The sequence below is a fragment of the Neophocaena asiaeorientalis genome, unplaced genomic scaffold (assembly GCF_003031525.2).
Source record: "Neophocaena asiaeorientalis asiaeorientalis breed wild unplaced genomic scaffold, Neophocaena_asiaeorientalis_V1.1 scaffold379, whole genome shotgun sequence".
Classification (NCBI taxonomy): Eukaryota; Metazoa; Chordata; class Mammalia; order Artiodactyla; family Phocoenidae; genus Neophocaena; species Neophocaena asiaeorientalis.
In genome coordinates this window covers 1,394,556-1,420,780 of record NW_020172145.1, presented here as the reverse complement: position 1 = coordinate 1,420,780, position 26,225 = coordinate 1,394,556, and the positions used below count along the sequence as shown (strand labels likewise).

Genomic DNA, 26,225 nt, shown 5'->3' with positions numbered 1-26,225 from the left:
TTAGCTTCTTGTTGGCTGGAGAGAAGCAGATGGTAGGAAAACCTCTAACTTCTTATGGAGAAGGCACATCGTTGGCTGTGGCATCCATCTTGGCTATGATAATATCTGGGTCTTTTCTGAGCTTCTTTCCCAGTTCTTTATACTGAGGCTCCAGATTCTTACAGTGACCTCACCAAGGAGCATAAAATTCAATCAGCACATCTTTATTTTCATCATTCACTAGTTCATCAAAATTCTTTGCTACCACTACCTTTACGGGCCCATCAGTGCTCTCTGGGATGGGCTCAGACTTCAGGTATCTCTTCAGGTTACCATCAAAGTAATCCTGCAGGAATACGTCAAGAGCCTTGCCATCACGCGACAATTCCTCCTGCATGACAAACTTCTCTGCTTTTGCAGTTCTGATAGCAACAACAGCAATCTCTCCAGTGGCGCTTTCCAAGCCAAAATCAGAAAGTTCATGGCTAAAGGTTTTGCAGCTAGCTACAGCAAAGTTGAGTTTCTTCCCAGCATCCAGGAATTTCTTTGCCACCATCATCACTCTGTTTCTCCAGTAGTTGGAACGTTTAGTATGTCCTTACCCTGTATCAGTCCTTATCCTGTATCAAATCTTTATTGTCTTCTGTCATGTGAGGGCAGATACCAAAAATGTTTTCCTGAATAAACTTTTTAAATCATTCCGCTGGTCATTTTCTGTTCTGTATATGCCACAGTCTTGTCCTCAAACTTGCTCATCAGATGTGAAGGACAAAACAAGGTGATACCCTCTCCATCATCATCATACTTGTTCACCAGAGACTCAACATTGGTGTGTGCAAATTGGTAGTTATCTTTCAAGTTGCTGGCTGCTTTTTGCAACTCAGAGTGAGCTTCACTGAATAAATCTTTGAAAGAACCCATCATCTTTATCAGTAAGGAATTTTCAGATTCTTCCTCAGTCCTGAGAGGAACTGAAGCTGGTCCAGCCTGCTTCTTCAGGTGACTGACAATTCTATCAGCAGTCCTAGGCCCATCATAGCACCTAAAACAGAATGTAAAACTTTTCAAGAATAGTGCTTAAGTAATTAATGATTTAAAATTAAAATAATTCTCCTCTACTGTTAGTCCTTTTTTCATTTTACAGACCGCCGCATTTACTTTGTTACGCTCAGGATAAAATACATCCTGTGGGCATGTAAAATGCAAAAAGAAAAATGCATGCATGAGCTATTTTCATTAATGATGGTGTTTTAAACGTGTCTATATAGTCTTCATAATTATTTTAATTACTATATAATATTTTGCTGAATTGATTTTATTATCTATTCCTGTAATCTTGGACATTTATGCTTTTTTTTCAGTCTTTTGGAATCATAGATAGCTATTCTGCGCATAGGTTTTTGTTTCTGTTGAATTATGCCATGAGGAGAAATTCTGGAGTCTAAAATTTGGATCAGAGAATATCCATCTTTATTATTCTTAATATATTGCCTTCCAGAAAGAATGCATCAACTGAAATGATCACTATAAATAAGTGAAAACAACAGCTTCCTTAAACTTTAACCGGCAATGGCTACCATTTTTTCAATTTATGAGCTACTTAAATAGGTGATTAAAGGTATCTCCAGGCTCCATCAAGGATGGTCTTTTCCCCTGTTTTTCTTTATTACTGATATTTCTCTATGTAATGTTTGTGTTAATGTCATGGCTTATTCGATTTTTAGGTTTTGAGGTTTTCCTTCTGAATTTGAATGAACTCTTCATATATTACAAATGTTAATTTACCTGACATTTTCAGTACAAATATTTTTCTGAATCAGTTGTTCTTATAGGACAAAATTTAATTTACAACATTTTCACCTACAGGGGCTTTCAGTTTCTGTATATTCAGTAGTGACAACACATCCATCCCTCTGCGTTTCCTCAGTGGATTCTTGTATGGTGTAAGGTGTAGCTCTAACACTTCGGTTTTCTAAATTGTCCTATTTTATCTTAATGCAACTTATTAAATGAGCCTTCTTTGTCCCTCTACTTGGGAAAACTGACTTAGCTTTCCACATATGTTTTGGGTTTATTTCTAATGTTTCCACCTTTTCCTGTTGGTGTGCCTTTCTGTGTTTATGTCAATACCACAGTTTTAAGTTCTAATACTTTTGTATAAGTTTAATGTCTGATATGGCTAGATTTCTTTCTCTTTTCTCATGCTTGGATTGTCTATCAGAGTTTTGCCTTTTCTCATATTTTTCATACAAATTTTGTTGCAATTTAAAAAATCATATTGCCATTTTAAAAATTTATTTTATTTATTTTTGGCTGCATTGGGTCTTCGTTGCAGCGAGCGAGGACTACTCTTCGTTTGTGGTGCATGAGCTTCTCATTGCAGTGGCTTCTCTTGTTGCGGAGCACGGCTCTAGGTGCACAGGCTTCAGTAGTTGTGGCACGTGGGCTCAGTAGTTGTGGCTCTCAGGCTCTAGGGCACAGGCACAGTAGTTGTGCCGCACGGGCTTAGTTGCTCCGCGACATGTGGGATCTTCCCAGACCAGGGCTTGAATCCATGTCCCCTGAATTGTCAGGGGGATTTTTAACCACTGCGCCACCAGGGAAGCCCCATGTTGCCGTTTTGTTTGAAATTGTGCTAAGTCTGTAAATATCCTTGGAGTGAACATATAGATTTATGATTTCCAGTCTCCCTGAGGCAAAAACAATACCTGTATATTTATTTTAATTTTTTGAAAACTTCTAATAAGGGTTTGTAGGTTTCTGTAAAAGACTTCTGCTCTTACTTTGTACAGCATAAACCTTAGTGTTTTAGATTGCTTTTAATAAAATAATAATGGCTAACTATTACTAAGCACGTAATATGCACCGGACACTATGCTAAGCACTTTGTATATATCATCTCATGAAATACCTCTGTAAGGTAACTACTGTTATCACCATAATGCCTGTGAGGAAGCCGAGGTTTATGCTGGTCATGTAATTTGTCCATGGTCACATGGCTGTTAAACGGTAGAGCTATGATTTGCACCCAGGACTGTCTGACTTCAAAGACCTTGTTCTTAACCACCATCCTATACTTGGTAAACTGGAATTATGACCTAATAAGATAATGAAATTTAGCGAGAATAAAAGCAGAATTCTTATTTCAAGTGGATAAGAAGAGAAAGGTCAGTATCTGTTCAGAATGTGAAAGAGTTCAGACCTTCTGTGGAGTATCAACTACTAAAGTGGCATGATTGCTCCAAACAAAGTAATAAAACCCAGTCCTTTGTTAATGGATATATGACGTCAGCTTATGGAAGGGGATAGTACCAGTGGATCAGTATCTAGAATGCTGTGTTCTCAGCCCCGTGTTTTGAGAGTGGTCTTTATAACTGGGAGTTTCAGCAGGGGATGATAACGTGGTAGAAAAAGAGGAATTATGTAGAATAAATGGTTGAAGAATGGGAATTTTCAGCTTGGTTAAGAGAAGACATCTGAAGAGTTGTTTAGAGCAGAAAGGAATAGACATGTGGTGAACAAAGGTTTCAAGGAAACATATTTTGACTCCAGTAAATTCTTATAGAATTAGCCTGTCCAACAGGGAAACTGGCTTCCTTGCAATTTAGTGAGTGCCTCATTCATTGAATTATTTGAGCAGAGACCAAAGGTTACAGAAAAGTGATTCCTAAATTGCAAAAGAAGTTGATGTAGATTAATGGGGTTTTTTTTGTTTGTTTGTTTTTTGCGGTACGCGGGCCTCTCACTGTTGTGGCCTCTCCCGTTGCGGAGCACAGGCTCCGGGCGCGCAGGCTCAGCAGCCATGGCTCACGGGCCCAGCCGCTCCGTGGCATGTGGGATATTCCCGGACCGGGGCACGAACCCGTGTCCCCTGCATCGGCAGGCGGACTCTCAGCCACTGCGCCACCAGGGAAGCCCTAGATTAATGGTTTTTAAAGTGCAAGTCCAACGACTGTAGAATCAGCCAGAAACCACAGATGTTAGAAATGCAGATTAGAGGACCCCACCCAAGACTAATGAATCAGAAACTAAGATGAGGCAGCAGTCTGTGTTTTAACTAGCCATCCAGGTGGTCCCTGATGCATGCTAAAATTTGAAAACTACTAACCTAGATAAAGGCTGATGTTTCTTAAAACTCTGAAGTTTAACTCTTCTTACTGTTTGTCATGCAGTACACTTTTATATCAGTGTGACACTAATCGTGTACTACACCTAAGGGAAGCTCATTGTTGAAATAACAAAGGGACCTCATTATAAAGTGGTCCCAGTAAATGGTTGGAGGTCTCTAATACGTGCACAGCAAGCTGTATCCACTAGTAAAGGCATGGCATACCCTCATTATATGTGTATTTTTTTTTCCAAGGATAGATATGTAAATGCAAATTATCATACTAGTTTCATGCTTTTGTTTTCATCATCGAAGTGAATTGAAGTCCTCTGGAGGTGGTTTGGAGTAGATGGGAAAAACTAAATTTCTTATAGCTGGGAAACAGTAGATGTTGAATTCCCTTTGCCACTTAGCCATCTGTTTCTTCCACCATGTTGGGAATTCCTTTGGCATTGGGAGCATATCTCATCCATCTTTGTATTTTCCATGGTGATCAGTGCAATGCCTGTGAAACGTTAGTGCTCAGTCATTGCTTATTAAACATAATGTATTTAAGGTAATAAGTTCTCCAAGTTTCAAAATATGTTTTTCACACAAAATCAAAGTATTGTGATTAAATGAAACAGAGAAGACTAGAACCCAAGGCTGTCCAAACCAAACACAACCACTATTTACATTTTGTAATTTGGACAAATTTACATTTATACAGATTACATTTGTAATGACTCTCGATCTTCTCTCCCGTTTTCTAAAGCTTCGTTTTACATGGTTATAATCATACTTGGCGCTCTGCTTTTTTCCCTTTTCATTGTAGATTAGGGCATCAGATTATACGATACACTCACATGTGCAGAGAGAATACAGAGTTTTAAATTTCTGGAGCTAACGATCTTTCTCACCAACCTAGTAGGTAATTGGAAAAATTGGCAATTCGTGATAGCTTAGTCTTTTCCAGCTAAACAGTCCGTATCTGTGAAATAGTAAGTTCAGTTGAGTTTATTGCAGAAAAATGCTCAGTGTTTCAGATTTCTGTCCCTCGTCTTCTTTGCAAGATGGCCTCTGGGTGGGGATTTTTGGGGGTTGGGTGGAGTGGGTAGGTGAACGGCTTACGTGAGACCATGGTGATGAGGGAAGAGGTCTCAGGTGTTTCCATCTATTCCAGTGTCCGGCTTCTGCTGGTTCACTGGCCTTCTCAGAAACCCCTGAGAAGGGGTTTTCACTCTCCTGAGCCAATTGAGACATTGGGGCCCCCAGAAGGGATGCACATGCAGTATTCGGAGGGAGTCAGAACTGTTTTAAGGTCATCTGTCTAGCCATATTCATCAGTCAGTTTTACACCATCTCTCCTGCATTACCTGGGGTGCCGTCCTTAGTCGAGGTGAGATTCTTTCAAATGGAGAAAAGGCAACAGATACTTTCAACTTTCTTTATCAACTTATGCAAGAGTCTCCCCACCCTTAAAATACCTGCCTCCGAGAAGTCGAGACACACGAGCTTCCCACCTTCTTCCCCAAATTCTTCTCCCTTCTTGTTTGGACTCTCCCCTGTGTCAGCACAGATAGAACAGTTCTTTCCTCTTCCTGTCTAGTTATAACTACCATACCATACTATTTTGTGGTTTTTGTACACTTAAAAAAATGAAACCAAACCAAACAGAGGACACTTTGGTAAGGCCGAACTCTTGATATGAAGGAAAGGGAACTTTAAAATTTAGAAACCCTTGCTGTCGCTCCACAAACCTGGCTTTCAGATTGTCATTGCTCTTAGGAAAGTCTGTTGTGAGACTTAAGGCTGACCCATGATGCCGTGATGTATGAGGCAGTCCCCATGCTCTGCTTCCCTGAAGCACCCACCTCATTGCTTAGCTGCAGCCTAACATGATTTTAGGGGGAAATAAAATACGTCCATTAAAAATTTATAAGTATTATATATACTAAAATGATATCAAAACACCCCTGTATGCTCTGGTGTTATGTAATGAGCACTGTGATTGGAGATGTATGTACTTTATTTAATCCTTGGGTTTAATTTATTTAATCCTTTATTCTCATTTTACAAATAGATACATTGAGGCTCAAAAATAAACCTTGCCCTGGGTTTCACAGAGAGGGCATTCTTTCAACCACATCGTGCACAATGGTTAACAAATAGTTAACCAAACACCACTGTTTATTTAACCATTCCTCCATATTTAGACATTTAAGTTGCCACAGGTTGTTTTAAAGGCAGATTTCCACCTCCTAGTACAAGGACCCGGAGTTTAGAATTCAAAGGCTACTTCAGACCAGATGGGGAAAACGTATAGATTAAAAGAAAACTAAAATATGTATCAACAATTGCAATGTAATAACCTTAGGTGAGTCCTGATACAAACACAACGTAATGACAACAAATAGAATCAATTGTAGAGGCTTAGGTGGAGGTCGGGAGGATAGAGGGAATGAAATTGGCCATCATTTGATCATTGTTGAAGCTAGGTGATGGGTACTTGGGGGTTCGTTTTCCCATTCTTTTGTATATGTTTGAAACTTTTCATAAAGAAATGTTTTCTAAAATGGAATAGGATTCCCTACGCTTTCTGAGTTTTGAGCAAGGAAGAGTTCTTTTTCTAATAATATTAAGCAAATATGCATTGGTATGATTTTGGTTCCAGTCTCCAATCCCCCAGCCCCCTACCCTCAACCACCTTCCTCTTACATACTATATAGCACTTGACAAATTTCTCTTGGGTGAGCCATGTCAGATGAAAATTCTTCTTCATTGTGGGATAAAAAGAGGTCATCAGTAATCTTGAGTGATGTGCGTGTGTGCGTGTGTGCGTGTGTGCGTGTGTGTGTGTGTGTGTTGAGGGCACACAGTCAATGCAGCTGGTGAGCACGGCAGTTCTCTGAAACAGCCCCTGCCAGAGCCTCGTTATCCCACTCCATGCTGCAGTTTTATCATGTGTCTGAGAAAGTGTTTCCTCTGCCAGGCAGGAAGGAAATTTGAAAATAAGTGCCAACTTCAAACGCCCGGAGGGCATACACTGACATCTCCTTTTCTGGTTGGTGAAGCCAGGATGTGCTGCAGGGTGTCTCATTAACACCAGGGGCTTGGCCAGGCAGGGTGCCCCAGTTTGAGCATGCATGCTATCCGGGCACAGTTTTTATTCGATCTATGAAATGTGCTAACGTCACGTTGCATTAGACCCCCGAAGTGAACTTGCTTTCTTTAGAAATGTTTACACTGTTTCCTCCCCTCACCTCTGCCTGTGCTACTGAACCAGGTATCTGGCAATTCCAGCCCCACTGACATGAGAGGAGGTAACATTTCATTCATCTCTCTTCCCCTCTCAATATTATTCAGAATTGTCATTCACATAATCATTAATATTTGTTAAATGGAAGAAGGGGGAAAGGGCGCAAAGGTAACATACATGGGAGAGAAAGTGAGGGCAGTAAAGAATGTAAGATATTGTTCATTGCAGAATATGAGTGAACAAGTACATTATCACCTTGAGATTCTGGTGGGATTCTGAAATGGAGACAAAATACTAAAAAATAGATTAAAGATGTGAATTTTTCTATAAAGAACACAATGAAATTTAATGTGTAGGGGGAAAAACATCCCTTGAATTTTATAGCTTCTTTTCATACCCAGTACAAACTAATTCCAGGATTCAAGGGTGAAAGATGGTGGCCTTTGGTTATGTCACCTTCTTTAACATCTCTACAAAATTCAAAGAAACCAGAAAAATGTCATTAAAAAGATACCCATTACAGTCAAAGACAAATCTCATCATCAAACTCCCAGTGTGTACCAGGGACTTTTTCATATCTTTTTCTCCCAAAACCGTATCATTGGCCTTGACAGTTTTATGCAAGTTGACAATTCAGTAAGGAGCACATTGATTTCTGTAGAGGAGAGCCCAAGGGGCAAGTTATAGGTGATGAATGTGGTGGAGATTAAAAGGTAGTAATGAAGTGAATTTTCTGATCTCATTCTTTGAAGAACAGCCATTATCAGGAAATGCTTCAGAGTTTTGAACTGAAAGCAAATGGAAGAAAAGGAAATATGAAATGCTCAGTTTCTGTCTTATCTGTATACACCATTTTTACCAGTCTTAGGCAGGCTCTAACATTTGTACCAGCACTAAGCTGGGTAATTCACACACTTAATTAAACCTTTAGAAACATGTACGTAAGTACATTTTATTCTCCCCACTTTGCAGTGAGGAAACAATTTAGAGAAACTTGGTAAGTTAGCTACAATCATAACTAAGAAGTCACAAGGCTAAGCTTCTAACGCAGCTCTGTCTGAATGTAATACCTGTTTCCTTTCTACTGTACTCCACTGACTCTGTTACTGTAAAGGAGATAGTACTAAAGTAGTTTGTGGTTTTAGAAGAACGTTCCAAAATGTCAGTTCTTTTTACTTATGGTTGACGCCTATGTCTTACACGCCTTACTCCAGGCATTAGGGAGTTGTAAAAGTTTCCATATTGCAATAATTATAACTGCAGACTTGTATGTTGTAGGGTGAGGTGCCATGGAACGGAAAAAGTTCGTAAATTATAGTCTGTCACTAACTATTTGTGTGGCCTTGAACAAATGTCTAAATTCTCTGAGCCCAAATCATTGCTGCCAAATATAATTTATTAGGTTAAGTCTAAATTATCTTTGTCTTCTGTGATTCTCTTTTCCTGGTTGATGCAATGTAAGTTCCAGTAAATCAGAATTGAGATTTTTACTGTCACTGTTTGCAGATGACATGATACTGTACATAGAAAATCCAAAAGAAGCCACCAGAAAACTACTAAAGCTAATCAATGGATTTGGTAAAGTCACAGGATATAAAATTAATGCACAGAAATCTCTTGCATTCCTATACACTAACAATGGAAGATCAGAAAGAGAAATTAGGGAAACAATCCCATTCACCATTGCAACAAAAAGAATAAAATACCTAGGAATAAACCTACCTAAGGAGGTAAAAGACCTATACTCAGAAAACTGTAAGACACTGATGAAAGAAATCAAAGAATACACAAACAAATGGAGAGATATACCATGTTCTTGAATTGGAAGAATCAGTATTGTCAAAATGACTATACTACCCAAAGCAATCTATAGATTCAGTGCACTCCCTATCAAATTACCAATGGCATTTTTCACAGAACTAGAACAAAAAAATTCTTAAAATTTGTATGGAGACACAAAAGACCCCGAATAGCCAAAGCAATCTTGAGAGAAAAAAAAAGCTGGAGGAATCAGACTCCCTGACTTCAGACTGTACTACAAAGTTACAATAATCAAGACAGTACGGTACTGGCAGAAAAACAGAAATATAGATCAATGGAACAGGATAGAAAGCCCAGAGATAAACCCACACACCTATGGTCAACTAATCTATGACAAAGGAGGCAAGGATATACAATGGAGAGAAGACAGTCTCTTCAATAAGTGGTGCTGGGAAAACTGGACAGCTACATGTAAAAGAATGAAAGTAGAACACTCCATGACTCCATGCACAAAAATATACTCAAAATGGGTTAAAGGGCTTCCCTGGTGGCACAGTGGTTAAGAATCCCCCTGCCAACGCAGGGGACCCAAGTTCAAGCCCTGGTCCAGGAAGATCCCACATGCTGCAGAGCAACAAATGCCACAGCTACTGAGCCTGCACTCTAGAGCCTGCCAGCCACAACTACTGAAGCCCACATGCCTAGAGCCCATGCTGTGCAACAAGAGAAGCCACCACAAAGAGAAGCCCACGCACTGCAACGAAGACTAGCCCCCGCTCGCTGCAACTAGAGAAAGCCCACACACAGCAACGAAGACCCAATGCAGCTAAAAATAAATAAATAAATACAATTAATTTAAAAAATGGATTAAAGACCTAAATGTAAGACCGGACACTGTAAAACTCTTAGAGGAAAACATAGGAAAAACACTCTTTGACACAAATCACAGCAAGATCTTTTTTGACCCACTTACTGGAGTAATGGAAAGAAAAACAAAAGTAAACAAATGGGACCTAATTAAACTTAAAATATTTTGCACAGCAAAGGAAACCATAAACAAGAAAAGACAACCCTCAGAATGGGAGAAAATATTTGCAAATGAAGCAACGGACAAAGGATTAATCTCCAAAATATACAAACAGCTCATGCAGCTCAATATCAAAAAAACAAACAGCCCAATCAAAAAATGGACAGAAGACCTAAATACACATTTCTCCAAAGAAGACATACAGATGGCCAAGAGGCACATGAAAAGATGCTCAGCATCACTAATTACTAGAGAAATGCAAATCAAAACTATAATGAGGTATCACCTCACACCAGTGAGAATGGGCATCATCAGAAAATCTACGAACAACAAATGCTGGAGAGGGTGTGGAGAAAAGGGAACCCTCAAGCACTGTTGGTGGGAATGTAAATTGATACAGCCACTATGGAGAACAGTATGGAGTTTCCTTAAAAAACTAAAAATAGAATTATTATATGGCCCAGCAGTCCCACCACTGGGCATATACCCAGAGGAAAGCATAATTCAGTAAGGCACATGCACCCCAATGTTCCTTGCAGCACCATTTACGATAGCTAGGTCATGGAAGCAACCTAAATGTCCATCGACAGATGAATTGATAAAGAAGATGTGGTAAATATATACAATGGAATATTACTCAACCATGAAAAGGAACGAAATTGGGTCATTTGTAGAGATGTGGATGGACCCAGAGACTGTCATACAGAGTGAAGTAAGGCAGAAGGAGAAAAACAAATATCGTATATTAACACATATATGTGGAACCTAGAAAAATGGTACAGATGAACCGGTTTGTAAGGCAGAAATAGAGACACAGATGTAGAGAACAAGTGTATGGACACCAAGGGGGGAAGGGTGGGTGGGATGAATTGGGATATCGGGATTAACATATATACACTAATGTGTAAAATGGGTAAGTACTGAGAACCTGCTGTATAGCACAGGGAGCTCCACTTCGCTGTACGGTAGAAACTAACACAACATTGTAAAACAGCTATACCCCAATTTAAAAAAAAGAAGATGGGAGAGGGAAACGACTGAGATGAATGTCTTTACTAAAATACCAATAAGTTTGTCAAACTTTAAAAAAACATTGAGATTTTTAAAAATATGAATGCTCATTTGGGTTGGATTTTAAAAATCTTCTTAAAGTGACCTTCCATTTTAGCCAATTTCTCTTTCTCTCTCTCAGTCTCACACACACACATGCACGCACTGCATACATGTACACACACACACACCCAGCACACTCTGTACAATTAGCATTATTATTTATACTCAAAGAAGGGCAGTTCAGAGTTGGTTTCAGACACAAAGCACACAGATAAGGAGGAATTCCAGGCAGCTTAGTTATTTCGGCACAACTTGAACATTAAGACAACAGCCCATCTGTCCATCCCACTGTCCTCTACCACCCCTTGTGAACTCATGGAAGGTTGTTGATCTGGACCCAAGTCTAGAATTCTGGCTGCTTTGCTATGAGTCTATATTGGCCTCACCTACCTCCAAGCTCTCAGAAACTGGGACATGCAGTATGAAGAAATAGATGTTCGATTCAGACATAGCAGGTCTTGGATATTCTTTTGTGAGGATATTTTTTCAGCTGTCCACAGTGGTAACTTTTTGGTATTTCACTGTATATAGACTTTGGGTTCTAAGGAGGAAATGTTAAACAGCAATGCTGTGGCATGATTCCACCTAGTGAGGGAATGAGATTCTTAGCTTGACGAAGTCTTCCTGCCACAGATACTATCAGTATGTGACTGTCTTTCCTGTCAAATTGATAACTTCTCAAGAGCCCACTATGTACTGTAGACATCCCTTTATTGCTATAGCACCCAACTCAGCGCCTGATACATAGTGGCAGTACATCAAGTAAACAGCAGCACGTATTTTGTGGCGGGGTTAAAAAAAAAAACAACACATGAATTTTGGAGCCGGGCATCCCTGTGTTCAAAGTTCTGGCTCTGCTAATTAACCTGTGTGTTTCAGGAAATGTTGGTTCGATTCTCTGAGCCTCAGTTTTCTTATCAGTACAATGGGATGAATAAAACTTCTTGGGATGTTGTTTAAGGTTTAGAGACAGTATAGGCAAAGCGGCTATTGAATTGTGGGCACTCACTGGACAATAGCCAACAGCAGCAGTATTGGAGGTAGGCAGGACTAAATAAATGTTAGAACAATAGAATTATTATCAAGAGCTGGGTTATAAACCACTGTGTCATAGTAGAGAAAGAAACTGCCATGAACCTATCAGGAAGAAAGAATTTTTTTCATTTAAAGTACAAAGAAAAGTGTTTTAACAATTAAGAGTAGTCTGTCTTATGAGGCGGTAAGATGCCTGCCCAAAAAAAAGGAAAGAAAAAGAAGACTTCAAGCAGTCTTTAAACCAGCAAAAGGTGGAAAGGAAGTTACACTGGGCAGTTACTGGGAGACTTCCAATTCAGCAGTTTCTCCATTTCTGATATCCGGGTTCATTTTCAGTTGTGAAGGCTTCCCAGTCAAACATGAAGCCATAATGTTGAAGGCGGATTATTAGTAGTTTGCCTTTGCTGCACTAGCATAAATTCTTTGGAGAGGAATTGAAAAGACCACAGCTAACTCTTAATGAAGCAGTCTGTTTTGCTAACATCAACCAAAAACTAACAGGAAAGAAGGCACAATGTAGTTTGTAAGGAAGGGAGTGATAATCATTCAACATTTGATTTACGCTGTAAATGCAAGGAGTGGAGGAAAGTGGTTTTGAAGAATCTCCCAGGACCAAAATAAAATCGCTCACCTTACCTCAGGCTGATGAGCACATGGGCTCCGGCTTAGCATATGTTTTCATAAACTTCCCATTTTCAGGGAGTGTGGCAGACGTGTAAAGAGGAACACATCTGCGACCCCGTGGGGCTGATGTTTTAGCAGAAGGCACAAGGTCGTGGGTCAGAGGGGGCATTTCCTGGGAGAAAAGACGGCAGAAATACACTTCCTCATGGGCCCCAACACCAGATGAGCAGAGCACTGGCGTTTGTGTCTATGAGGGACCAAAATTTTCATTAGGAGACTATTGAAAGACTAAACTGTTCTGTCTGATCCAATGACATCAGGATTTGAGATTTGCTGTGACTGAGTTAGCCCTCACTCCCTCAAAGAGTAAACGCCATGGGCTTCCCTGGTGGCGCAGTGGTGGAGAGTCCGCCTGCCGATGCAGGGGACACGGGTTCGTGCCCCGGTCCGGGAAGATCCCACGTGCCGCGGGGCGGCTGGGCCCGTGAGCCATGGCCGCTGAGCCTGCGCGTCCGGAGCCTGTGCTCCACAACGGGAGAGGCTACAACAGTGAGAGGCCCGCGTATCGCAAAAAAAAAAAAAAAAAAGTAAACTCCATGGACTCACAAATATTCTTATCCCTTCCTCTTCTGGGGTGAAGAGCTCGTCCACACAGATGTGAGGCTGTTTACACACAGGGTCCTAAAGACTTAAATGTACTCAATGGATTCCTAAGGGATCCCACTTTATTATTATGTCCTACTCATGCTTTTACACGGGCGTGTGCGCGCACACACACACACACACACACACACAGAGACACACAGGGACACACACCCCTCCTATGCTTCAAGCTAGCCTAGAAGGCATTTCCTCTGGTAAACTTTACTTCCCCTGCCCCTCCCCACCTTTAATTGTGCCTCTATTATTAGTTAGAATGTGTATGCAGTAATGTGTTTTTTCTTGCATTTTGCCTCAATGAAAATCTGAGAGTCTCTTTACATTTAAATTTTTTACGCAGAGCTTCAAAAAGTTTTAAAATTACGTAGTCAAATTTATTGATTTGTTGTTGTTCGCCTCATTTCTGGAAATTAAGGGCACAGCCTCATCCCTTTGAGAAATATTTATATAGACAGTTATACTTGATGAGTGTCCAGTCGGCACAGCCCCACTGGCAGGCAGCTCGCACTCGGTTTCTAATTGTGCGAAGGGGCGGAACACTTGTTAATATATAGAAGTCCTCTTCCCTTTGCCTGCTAAACGGATTCTGGCTGTGCCCTAAACTCTTTCTCCTGCCTTGCCTTCTTTCAACGCCAATCTCCTTTTTTGGGATGTCATGGCACAGAATCATGAAGAATAGTGGTACAGGAAAAGGAAATTCAGAAAGTTCATTCAGAAGAGGTTTAAAGGAAAATGCTGGGAAGCAAGCAACCATGGTGTCTCAGAGAAGCGAATACAGAAAACAAATGGGAACTCTAATATATTGCTGTGGTTTGTGACTATCCTTCAGAGTGTTTGAAAAATACAAGTTGAAAAAAATCTGTGTTTTTTGAAAATAGATTTTGTTTGTTGGAGTGTTTTTCTGTGACCTCAGCAAGGTTCTGTACTACTACGTGTATTATGATTTTATAAGCAGTGCTTTTAAAACTTATGAATGTGAGCGTGTGCGCATCTCTATAATTTTCTACAGTATATGTTCCCAATACCTCATATTCTCGGTTTCCCACATCCCTCTCTTTTTCTCCTTAGAGGCCCCTTCTGGTCTCATAGTGGTTTCCTTTTCCCCTATCACTTAATGAACAGTTACTTAAATGAACCATGATAAATGTCTGTCCTGGCATGGTCTCAAGTTAAATTCATTATAAATGTTGGGTTGCTTAGGCTAAAATGCCTCTTATCATCTCAGAAAATGAAATTGCAGGCTCATTTTCCAGAAGTAGCTAAGGAAAGCTTGCACTCATCAATCCTCTCACAGTTAGGGTGGAGCTGCCTGGTGGTTAAGAGCTCAGCTCTGAAGCTCCTCCCCCATGGTTCAGCCCTAGTCCAGCTACTACTGTCTGTTTTTAATCTTGGGAAAGTCACTTGACCTTGCCATGCCTCAGTTTCCTCACTTAAAAAGAGAATATTTGTAATTCTAACCTCATGAGGTTGTGGTAACACGGTAAAGGAGTTCATTCACGTAAAGAACTCAGAGTAGCTGGCACTTAACAAAATAACTGCCCCCCCCCCCATACACAAAAGAAAGCAGAAGTTGTCCTGGTTACCAAAGGGGAGGGGGGGGCGGAGGGATAAATTAGGAGGGTGGGATTAGCATACATACACTACTATATATAAAATAGATAACCAACAAGGACTTACTGTTTAGCCCAGGGAACTCTACTCAATATTTTGTAATAACCTCTAAGGGAAGAGAATAAGCAGGGCAGCAGCATGAACGAATTACACACAGATATATCGAGATGTGTGCAGAGGCCCTGACAGAACTATTTGCGATAAGCATTACACCTTTCCCATTTAAACACCAATTCCTCATTTGTAGAGATTAATACTTTTCTAACTTCTGGATCCAAGTTTTCATTAGAACCTCTTGTCCAGACTAAGCTAGTCATCATTTCCTCTTTCTAGAAATATTCTGGTTTCTCACCCTTCTCCTGAATTTTTTTAAACTAAGTTGCTAAGGAGCCTCTCCCTTAACTTGTCTTCCGTCTTACATACGTGCCTATTTGCGTTTTTCCATTCATGCCATTTCAGTACGGTGCTGAAAGGGAACCACTTCCCTCCAGCTAATTAAGTACTTAGGAGGCATCTTGGTTTAGGTTGGGTTGCACCAATCTTTGGGTTAACGTATTCTCACTTCACTTGTCTTTCTTCATCGCTTTCCCAAAGCAGCACTTTTTCTTTGGACACTTTTCTAATGAAAACCATTTTTTGCCAAAAGATTATTACCTTCATCGATTACAAACTCTGCCCCCAGCCGTAGGTCTACTAGAGCTAGATTGATAACTTCAGTCTTTGTGGTTTTCCTGACAACCACAGCTTGGCTAACCAGGGGCCCCTATAAAGAACCTGGCTACCAAGCTAAAGCCTCTTCTACCCGGGATGTCACACGTGTCCAGCCTGTTCTAATGGTTCCTCTTCTTTCCCATGACCTGGGACACTTCTGTATCCTTTTGCGTTCGTAAAAAGAAGTAACTAATTAGTTAACTGCTGGTAAGAAGATTGTCTGCCTCAACAGCATGTCATTTCTATGTGGTCTTTGTTTTCCCTTTCAAAGACTTCCCTTTTTGCCTACAAAACAAGACAGTCTTGTTTAATATGTGATGCTTTGGCTTCTCTTATAATTGTTTCCTCCCCAGTAGAAAATCCCTTTGGGGCTCATTTAAATTCTTTAACTCTTTCCTGACATTCAGCAGAGAGGCTTCCTAAGAATCAAAGCACTTTACTAAATAAGTAAACTATATTCCTATCTTTGGCATTGTTCCAACAATAATTTTCAAAATTGAAGGACAGATATTGAATGACCACATTGGATCAAATACCTGATGAGTCAATATTAGTATTGTATATGCACGTGTTATGTAGTTTTGCTGTTTCCATTCCATTTAAATAATAAGGAATTCAAAGCAAGAGGATATATAAAAGCCAATAATGATAAGCCTTTACATTCATATAGACCCTCCTAACTCTTAACAAATACATTTTCAATATACATACCCCTACTGTGGTGTCAGCTCTGTACATTGGAAAGATTGATGTCACTTCAATTTTTATGTCCTAACACAGTCTTAGAATTTTACTAGTAATGTTGCCCCTGAAATACATGTAATTATTCAGGGGAAAGTCAATACGATATGTAAAGTAAATGCTTCAACTGAAGACAGACCTGTATAACATTCATTAATTATGTGAATGGGTAATGTATAATAGCATGTGTGGTTAATTATCAAATTATGTTGAATTTAACAGAAATTCTACTAGTTCATAGTTGCTAACACTGGATTCTATAATATACTGTAGCATACCAGAAACACTCTGACAGTTGTCAGAGGAAGTCCTATTAACTGTGAAAGGCCTTCATAAATGAGACACTGCCCTTGAAATTATTGAATTGTTTTGAGAAAAGCATTTATAGCCACAGTGAGAACACAGGTTCTGAATTCAAAGTAATATTTAAAATACGCCCTATAAGAAAATTTATAGCTTTATCCACTTTGCCTGTACAAGTCCCTCTGACGCATAAATCATAAAGCAGAGAAAAAAACACATATATCAGCTGAGTAGCAGAGTGCTGACAAGAACTAGGAAAATAAAAGCAACTTCAGACCATTTATACCCAAAGACCCCGAGGGTTGAATTTCCCGGAGGGCAGGTGCTGTAAGTTAATATATAATTGTTGCTTCTTGAGAAAATATTTGAATATCCAAACAGGCACTGGAGTTGCATGGATGTAGTAAGGTCTGTGGTTTGCAATATCTGTGGAATGGGACTCCAGGGCTCACGGCTAGCCACAGTCACCCTGCACCCTTAATATGCAGCTCATCCACCTGAAATGGTAGTTTGGTTCTGCTTTTAAAGACTGGAGCCAAAACAAGTCAGAGGGGGAAAAAAAGGAGTTCTGAAGAAGAGAAGATAGCAATTACTAGCTTAAATATTGTTTTTGAACTCATATGAGAAAAATGTCAGGTCACTGGCTATCCTCCCTGAGAACTTGTTCCAGGAGATAAATCCTTGGTCTCCAAGCCAAGGAGATGGGATGAATTCTCTGTTTGTTCTATGGCCAAGAGATGCTATCATTGTTTTCTAGGTTGATTCGCAAAGCCCTATCCTTCGAGTATGACACATAAGGATACTTGAGTTCATTGTGAGTTGCTAAAATTCTAGGCTTCTGGAATACAAAGTAAGGCCAGGCTGAGCTTTGCTAACAAGGATCTCTGTAAAACCTCCAACGAACTGCCTGGAATATATACATTTCAGAAAATTGACAGAAAATGCTCCCTAGCAAGAGAGCTAAATGGAATGGGCTGCTGGGGAAACATTCTAAGTAGGAACAGGATCCCAAAGCAGAATTTCCAAAGGAAAGAAAATGAATAATCAGCCTTCTCCCTTTCACAGCTGCCCCTCTCCCTATTCAACAACCGGCAAAGGAGCTGTGTTGTTACAAAATGCACACCCGGGAGTGGAGTAGCAGCTGGTGTGCAGGCAGCTGAACGCCTCCGGCAAGCCCTGACCCCAGGAAACAAACACCTCCCAGGTTTAAGGTAGAGCAACAGGGGAAATGAAGCTGATTCACTTCGGAAGAGCCTGCTAAACTATAGGGAGGGCCCAAGACCTCCAGAGCAAATGAAGCCTCGCCAAGGCATCTCGTAGAAGGAAGACCTTCAGACGTTCATAAAAATGAACTGCTCCTTTTTAGAGAAACTGATATTTAAAGTTGTGTTTACAAGAATAGAATCCATAAGTGCCCAGGGGAGAGTGATGAACGGGGTGGGGCGGGAGGCGGGGAGAGAGGGAAGGGAGTGTGAAATCATCACGTGCTAAACAAATGTCCTTCAAGGAGAAGAAACACATGACTTGGGCCAAATTCACACCAAGCTCCAACTAACTGAACTCAGCAAAGTCTTCTGCCCTCTTCCTAATAGATGTAGCAGATGATCCTGGGTATTTCTTAACACTTCTTAATACCTCACAGATGAAACAAGCTCATTCAGAACGGTATTAATCCTAGGTGGAATAGAAACACTTGAAAATTTTTCGTGTCATTGTTGGGGTTTTGCCAATATGAAAGGAATTCATTCTCAAAATATAAAAAACTAGGAGAAAAAAATCAGTCCATGATTGTTACTCAATCAGGTCCGGCTGCTCGCCACTCAAAAAATCAATACGAGAGAGAGAGACAAATGTTGGTAGAAGAGAAAGGTGCCTTTAATCAGAATACGGGCAATTTGGGGAGATGGTGAACTCAGTGTCCCCCAAAAACCACTTCGGAAGATTCTGCTGGGCCATGAAAGTTTTAAAGGGAAGAAGGGAAGTAATCTCAGTTAATCATTGAGATGCGGGGGTGTCAGACTTGTCACCTTCCCCCCACTGCGGGCAGCCTCATCGACTCATTGTGACCATCCTCTAGATGTTACCGTGTGCATACGGTTTGGCCACACAGTTTAGTCGTGAGATTACTGAAAGGGAAGCTAGGGAAGAGATCTGGTCATCATTTCTACTTCTTTGACCTATGGGAAAAAAATGACAGGTTAGGCAAGGTTATTGTATGATTAAAAGATCTGAAAGGCGTGCTTGGGCTGGAGATAAGTAGAGCATGTGGGTCCTCAGCTTAACAGTTAGTTACAACATAACTTTGCTAAAGTGACAAGAAAAGGGGCTTCCTGCTGAGGGCAGTTTCCTGCAAAGAGCTGCTTACATGAGGAAATTCCTTAATTGATATCTTGATGTATTTACTTTCTGGGAGCCTTTTAAAATTATAACATGGCAACTTACACCCCTACTGCTATGCTTCTGCCTACCATTAACAGAAGTATGGCAGAGCAGTGAGCCAGTGCAAATGGGCAAGAGCCTTGGATGACTCCTAATACAAGATCCTTTGCCTAAAATTGCCAGTGTCTCCAAAACTCTTCAATGAGCATTTTGTTTAAAGAATGAATAAATCGCTATTTAGTGTAACACACTGGGCTGGGCCCAGTGGACATGTACAAAGGGAGTGAAGATGCATCTATCTTCACATACACCACTGAGGTTACATAAGGAACTAAAGGGATTAAGGAAGCAAATGCCGAAGGGGACAGGCTTTGTGTTATCGGTTGCAGTAGTCCTGGCTTCTGTCGATGCCATGTTTTCTAGTTTTCAAGCACGTTGCTCATCTCAGTGGAGAGCTGCAGGAATTTCATTTGGACAAATAATCAGAGAAAGGATGAGGATAGCAAGAGTGCTCTCTCCTGAAACGTTCAGGTTCAAATCTCTTTCTTACACAAGGAAGGTGAAGCTTGATGAAAGGCTTCGTTTTAAAATTGTACCCTTTTTTTTTTTTTTTTGCTGTACACTGTTCCCCTCGTGTCACTGGCACTGAAGACTAGATGACTTAACCAACGTAGAACGTTCAGATGGCAGTGTTTGTTTGTCATGACGTTGTAGGAGCGTGTTTCTGGCAGGATCTCCCTATGTCAGTGTATATTCAGTAGTGAGTTACAGGTTCTTTTCCCTGGATTCCTGGTCTGTCACCCACTAGTTCTGTGGCCTTGGGTGGGCTGCTTGACCACTCTGGGTCTCATCATCTTCACCTGTAAAAGAGGTTAAGAAACTCCATTCTGCCTGCCTTGGTGAGCTACTCTAAGACCCAGTGAGGACTTCCCTGGTGGCGCAGTGGTTAAGAATCTGCCCGCCAGTGCAGGGGACACAGGTTCAATCCCTGGTCCGGGAAGATCCCACATGCTGCGGAGCAACTGAGCTCGTCCACTACAACTACTGAGCCTGTGCTCTAGAGCCCACGCGCCACAACTACTGAAGCCCGCGTGCCTAGAGCCCACGCTCCGCAACAAGGGAAGCCACCGCGATGAGAAGCCCGTGCACCGCAATGAAGAGTAGCCCCCGTTCGCCACAACTAGAGAAAGCCCGTACGCAGCAACGAAGACCCAACACAGCCAAAAATAAATTAATTAATTAAAGAAAAAAAAGACCCAATGAGAGTGCCTGAAGGCACTGAGAGATGGAAGATATTTCTGTGACCTGCCCCTGAGTTATAACGGGATCCACACACACAGAGTCGAGTGCCTCGAATCATGAGGTGTGAGCACTTAGTTATGTGAATCACACTGAATTGTCAGCAGGGTAGGAGCTTCCTCTCCTTCCCTGGCGGGAGCCTTTCTATGATCAGCATTCCTGCCGCCCGGGAGGCTGAAGTGGGGCTGGGCAGAGAGAGTGAGGGAAGTGTGTGGACTTTTGTAATACAAATAAAGCAACAAATGCCTCCTCAGACAGAGCAGCAAGAGGAAACAGCCTGCACCTGGCCTTGGGTTTTTATCATGTTGTTGATGTTGGTTTTTCCCCCCCAAAATTGGATTAGGCCCTGTGTGGAATTGTGAATGCCTGTACACCTACTTCATGACAGGACGCCGGAGCCATCTGTTTTCAAAGGCCAAGAGCTGGTTGGTTTTTTTTTTTTTACCCTCAGCTCTGCAGTTTTTCTCTCTCTTCATTCCAGTGAGGCTTTTTTTTTTTTTTTTCCCATCATTTTGAGTCAGCAGCCTGCCGGTAACAAAGGTACCCAGCTGTTCTCTGAGTTCTAATTTCAAAACTACAATGAGATATCATCTCACACCAGTCAGAATGGCCATCATCAAAAAATCTAGAAACAATAAATGCTGGAGAGGGTGTGAAGAAAAGGGAACACTCTTGCACTGCTGGTGGGAATGTGAATTGGTACAGCCACTATGGAGAACGGTATGGAGGTTCCTTAAAAAACTACAAATAGAACTACCATATGACCCAGCAATCCCACTACTGGGCATATACCCTGAGAAAACCATAATTCAGAAAGAGTCATGTACCAAAATGTTCATTGCAGCTCTATTTACAATAGCCCGGAGATGGAAACAACCTAAGCGTCCATCATCGGATGAATGGATAAAGAAGATGTGGCACATCTGTACAATGGAATATTACTCAGCCATAAAAAGACACGAAATTAATTTCCAAACAACTTTTAATAGGTACTGCCCACCTTCCCGGCTGTGGGCTGCCTCAATAACACACCAGATTGCAGGTATTTTAAGGAGGGTTCTGAGGTTTATGGTGAAGTGTGGTTTTTCCCAATAGTTTTAAGAATAGAATCGCTAATATCTCCCTGTAGTCATTTGTTTTCCTTTGATAGATGAGTGTGTGTTCTGGACAGTTTACTGCAATGCAGGCCTGAAAGGGAACTGGCAGGGTTCTCCCAGACGTACCGCAGCAGCCCTGGGCAAGCAGTAATCATAGCTGACGCCCGTGAGCAGGTCATAATTATCTTAACTAATCCCACCCCAACAAGAACGCTGTGTAGCAGGTGTCTCATTGTCCCCATTGTATAGATGAGGAAATGGAGCTTTTGGGAGGTTAAGTAACTAAGGTCACACAGGAAGCACATGGCAGACCCCAGGTTCCAACGCAGGCAATCTGGCTCAGTCAAAAGCCATCTACTTCTACTGAAGTGGGTAGAAGCACAGACTGACTGCTCAACTCGTGCATAACAAAGTAAAACATGATGGGATGATCCCTTTTTCTTTAGTGAGTGTCTCCAAAACCTAACACAAGGCCACCACTGATGTTTTCAATATATCAGAGAAATCACACCTCTATAGGATCTCAGTGTCTAGGAAGAGTTATTGCTTTTTCCATTTTAAAGACTCATTGATTAGCCAAGAAGCTTGAATATGGGGAGAACTTGACCCAACACTATAAAGCTTCGTTAAACTAGACTCCATTAATTACTATCATAGAATCAAACATCAGAATCAAAAAAGTATGGAAGTGACTGTATAATTTAAATCCTTGTGTTCAAAAAGAAACCTCTCTCTCTCCCCCTCCTCCACTCTCTCAAGTGCCCCGTGGCCCTGGGAAGTTCAGCAGCTTGTCAAAAAATGCACAAGTAAATTCAGGATTCGGAATTTCTGCATATCAGGACAGGAGTGTGGGCTGAACTTCAGCTTTGTACTGACTAGAAGGTGATGTTTGCTAAGCAAACTAATCAGGTGAACAGAATTGCAATGGAATATTTAAGCTAGTCAAGAGAATAAAATGCTTCCAAGCATGTGTTCACATGCAAATGATCGATATACTAATTTTAAGTCGTTCTTATCTTTTCATTAAAGGCTGCTCCCTTGAGGACCTCTGTTAGGTACAACTTTATTAAGTAAACATTCCTGAATATATCCATCTTAGGAAAACAAACTGTCTTAATTCAGATTTTTCATTGGTTCAGATAGACATCTGGCCCTCCTACCCCAAAACCCAGATTAAATATTTCACCCAGAAGTAATTATTGAGTGCATCTTACGTGTCAGGCCCCGTGTTAGGCCCTGGAAGTCCAAAGGTGGATAAGATATAATTCCTATTTAGAAAAGGTCCATATAAGTTGAATTTTCTTCTTCTCAAGACGTCACAACTTTTCCATTCATGAATGCTTAAGACCACATGAGCAGCCCTGGGGTGTGGGGAGAGGATTAAAGAATCACCAGATGAGACCTAATTTCGTCTGAACAACGTGATTCCAGATTCATCTGTACTGTGTGGACCAAATAGGTTTGTCAACTGCCATGTGTTAGTATTATTACACATGAAGAAATTGAATTTTAATTCCACCATTGGTATTGCAATGTGACAGAAATTAGAAAGACCCAGTAGAAGGGAGGGCCTGATTTTGAAAGACAACAGTGTCTCTTCTAGTCAATATCTTTGGGGACTGAGGGATCCTGTGACAGAGTTTTCCAACTCACTGAATCCGTAGGCTTTTAAGCACCAAACTTAGTGTTATGGTATCCATTCTGAATTGGAATCTTTTTCAGTGGATAAAGTATACTTGCCTACACTGTTGAGCAGCATATGTTGATGACTTCTATCCTTTTGGTTGTTCAGCCCCATAGTCAATCTTGGGTCCTTTCTTCTTCTCCACTGCCTATCAAGTCTCCCTCATTATATATTCAGAATCTGACCACTTCTTACCTTCACGTCCATCTGCTGGTACAAGCCACGTCATCTTTCATCAGCATTATTCCAGTAGCCTTCTAAAGTTTCTGCCCTTGCCTCCTTAGAATCTCTTGTGATCCTTTGAACTTGTAAGACGTCAAACCCTGCAGTGGTTTTACACCTACGGCCGGGTCACGTGGCCTACGGAGCCCTTCATGATTTGGCTCATCTCGCTGACTGTCTCCCCATGCGCCCTCTCTTGTTCTCGCTGCCTCCTGCTGTTTCTCAAACAGGCCAGGCATGCCTCTATCGTGGGGCCTTTGCATCTTCTGTTCCTTCTGTCAGAAATAGTCTTCCTCCAGATATCACCCCCCGCCTCACTCCCATCAAGTCTTTGCTCAAAGATTTTTTTTTTTAAACCTGTCCATTGAGGGGCTGTTATTTTAAATATAAATGTATTTTATTTATTTATTTTTGGCTGCGTTGGGTCTTTGTTGCTGCGCGCGGGCTTGTTGCAGCGAGCAGGGGCTACTCTTGTTGCAGCGAGCAGGGGCTACTCTTCACTGAAGCGCACAGGCTTCTCATCGCTGTGGCTTCTCTTGTTGCAGAGCACGTGCTCTAGAGCACAGGCTCAGTAGTTGTGGCGCATGGGCCTAGTTGCTCTGTGGCATCTTCCCGGACCAGGGCTCGAACCTGTGTCCCCTGCGTTGGCAGGCGGATTCTTAACCACTGTGCCACCAGGGAAGCCCCTCAAAGACCATTTCACATGAGGCTCTCCTTAGCCTCCCATTTACAACTGCTGCCTCGCCACCTGGCACTCCCTTTCCTCCTTCCCTGATTTTTTCCATGGTACTTTTCACTGACAGACTATCTATGTATCTTAATTATTTTGATTTCTCCACACTCACGCAACGTAATGTAAGCAAAACAAGGACAGGGATTTTTCTCTTTTGTTCACTGCAGTATTCCCAGCCACTAGAAGAGTGCCTAGCACATCGTAGGGACTTACTAGCTGCCTATGTAAGTAATTAACCTATGAATGAGGGACATCACTACCAACCCTTAGTTGAGGCGCTACTTGCACCTCAAGATACATATCAGAGTCTCTGCAGGTGCGAAGGAAGCATGTATAGTGTGCAAACAAAGGAATGCTGTGGTCCACTGCTTTGATTTGTTTCCACATTTGTAAAAGAAGGACATGAATTTATAATGTTTTGGAAATAGTAACTAAATAACTTCACAGTGTCATTTTGAATCCATGTCTGTGTTTCACAGGTTGTCTGTTTCCGTCACTAATGGACGAGTCCCTGTCACTTTCTGTTCTTACCAGCACCACCTTCTCAAACTACATTCTGGTCTGTTGTTTATAATGTATGGTAGGGTCAGAATGTGTTAGAATTGTGCCTCAAATAGTACTAATTAGCTTCAGAGAAAAACCTGTGTGTGACTCACTCCCTCAGGCTGAAGCGATGGCACATTCCTGCAGGGTCACTGTGATACCAGGACCCTGCACACTTACTATTTGCTGTTAGATACTTAATGCACATTGCCTACTCGACGCTTTCTTTATTTTGTGTTTCCGATCCAGTTTGCCTGTTTGTGATTGCCAGATATTTAGCTCATAAATGAGAGAAGTTTCTCTGGGCCTTTTTGTTTTTTCATCTTGCATGCAGTAGTAACCTTTTTATATTTCTCAGGAATTTTGTAAGACTTTTTCTAAATTAGTTCCTTAAATAACAGTGAGTCTGTTATTCAGGGTGTGATACTTACTAGTCAATATGTAAATATCGTCTATTAATTAAAAGTCCACATTATTTGTTAAAAGGAAATTAACATAAAAGTATATAAATATGCACTTTCTATCTCAGGATCTCAGAAGTGGCCTCACGCAAAGAAGGCCATTTTCTCATGTCCCGATTTGCGTTGAACATGAATCATTTGTGGCCAAGTTCACACCTACCGCTATTACTACTTCCCCATAATTTTTGGCCTTACCGGCAACTTCAGTGACAGCCAGTTATGGCCTGAAGTATAAGGAAGATTTTAACAGGTCTGAACACCTTCTCCTTAGAGACCGGGTTTCTGCTCTCTGGTGGCCTTGCATCATCCTCTCTGATTTCTGGGATTCCAAAGTCATTTTCTTATGCTTATCACTGGAAATTTGTACTTTGCTTCAATAGGAACCTTGCTGCTTCTCTAGAGACTATGGAATTATTGTGCCTTTAAGCTTTGCTCTCTGGCTTACAACCTTGATCCAACTAACAGGAAATGCTCTCCAAGTCCCATAATTGCACATTAATAATTAATACTAATAAGTACAGTTTTTTTATTCTACTTGCCAGAAACTGTTCTAAGATCTTCCCACACGTTATTATATTTAATCCTCACAGCACCCCATGGAAGTTACCTTTAACCTCTAAAATAGCTAACAATTCCCATCAGCCAGTGATGAAATTAATGCAGAACCTATAGAGCCATGCATATGTGGGTATGTGTCTGTGTGTGTGTTGGGGTGCGGGGGGACTTTATTTAGACAACAGGGGGAAAAAAGTTTTCATTTTAAGTAGGAAAATAACCAGAGAAGTTTTTAAAGAAACAATAGTCAGGGTTTCCCTGGTGGCGCAGTGGTTGAGAGTCCGCCTGCCGATGCAGGGGACGCGGGTTCGTGCCCCGGTCCGGGAAGATCCCACATGCCA

The 26,225-nt window shown here is 41.2% G+C and overlaps 1 pseudogene; it reads right to left on the bottom strand.

The window, feature by feature from the left end:
* On the bottom strand, window positions 1-23,599 carry LOC112405951 (protein disulfide-isomerase A3 pseudogene; annotated as a pseudogene).
* Between the last annotated feature and the right edge of the window lie 2,626 nt (window positions 23,600-26,225).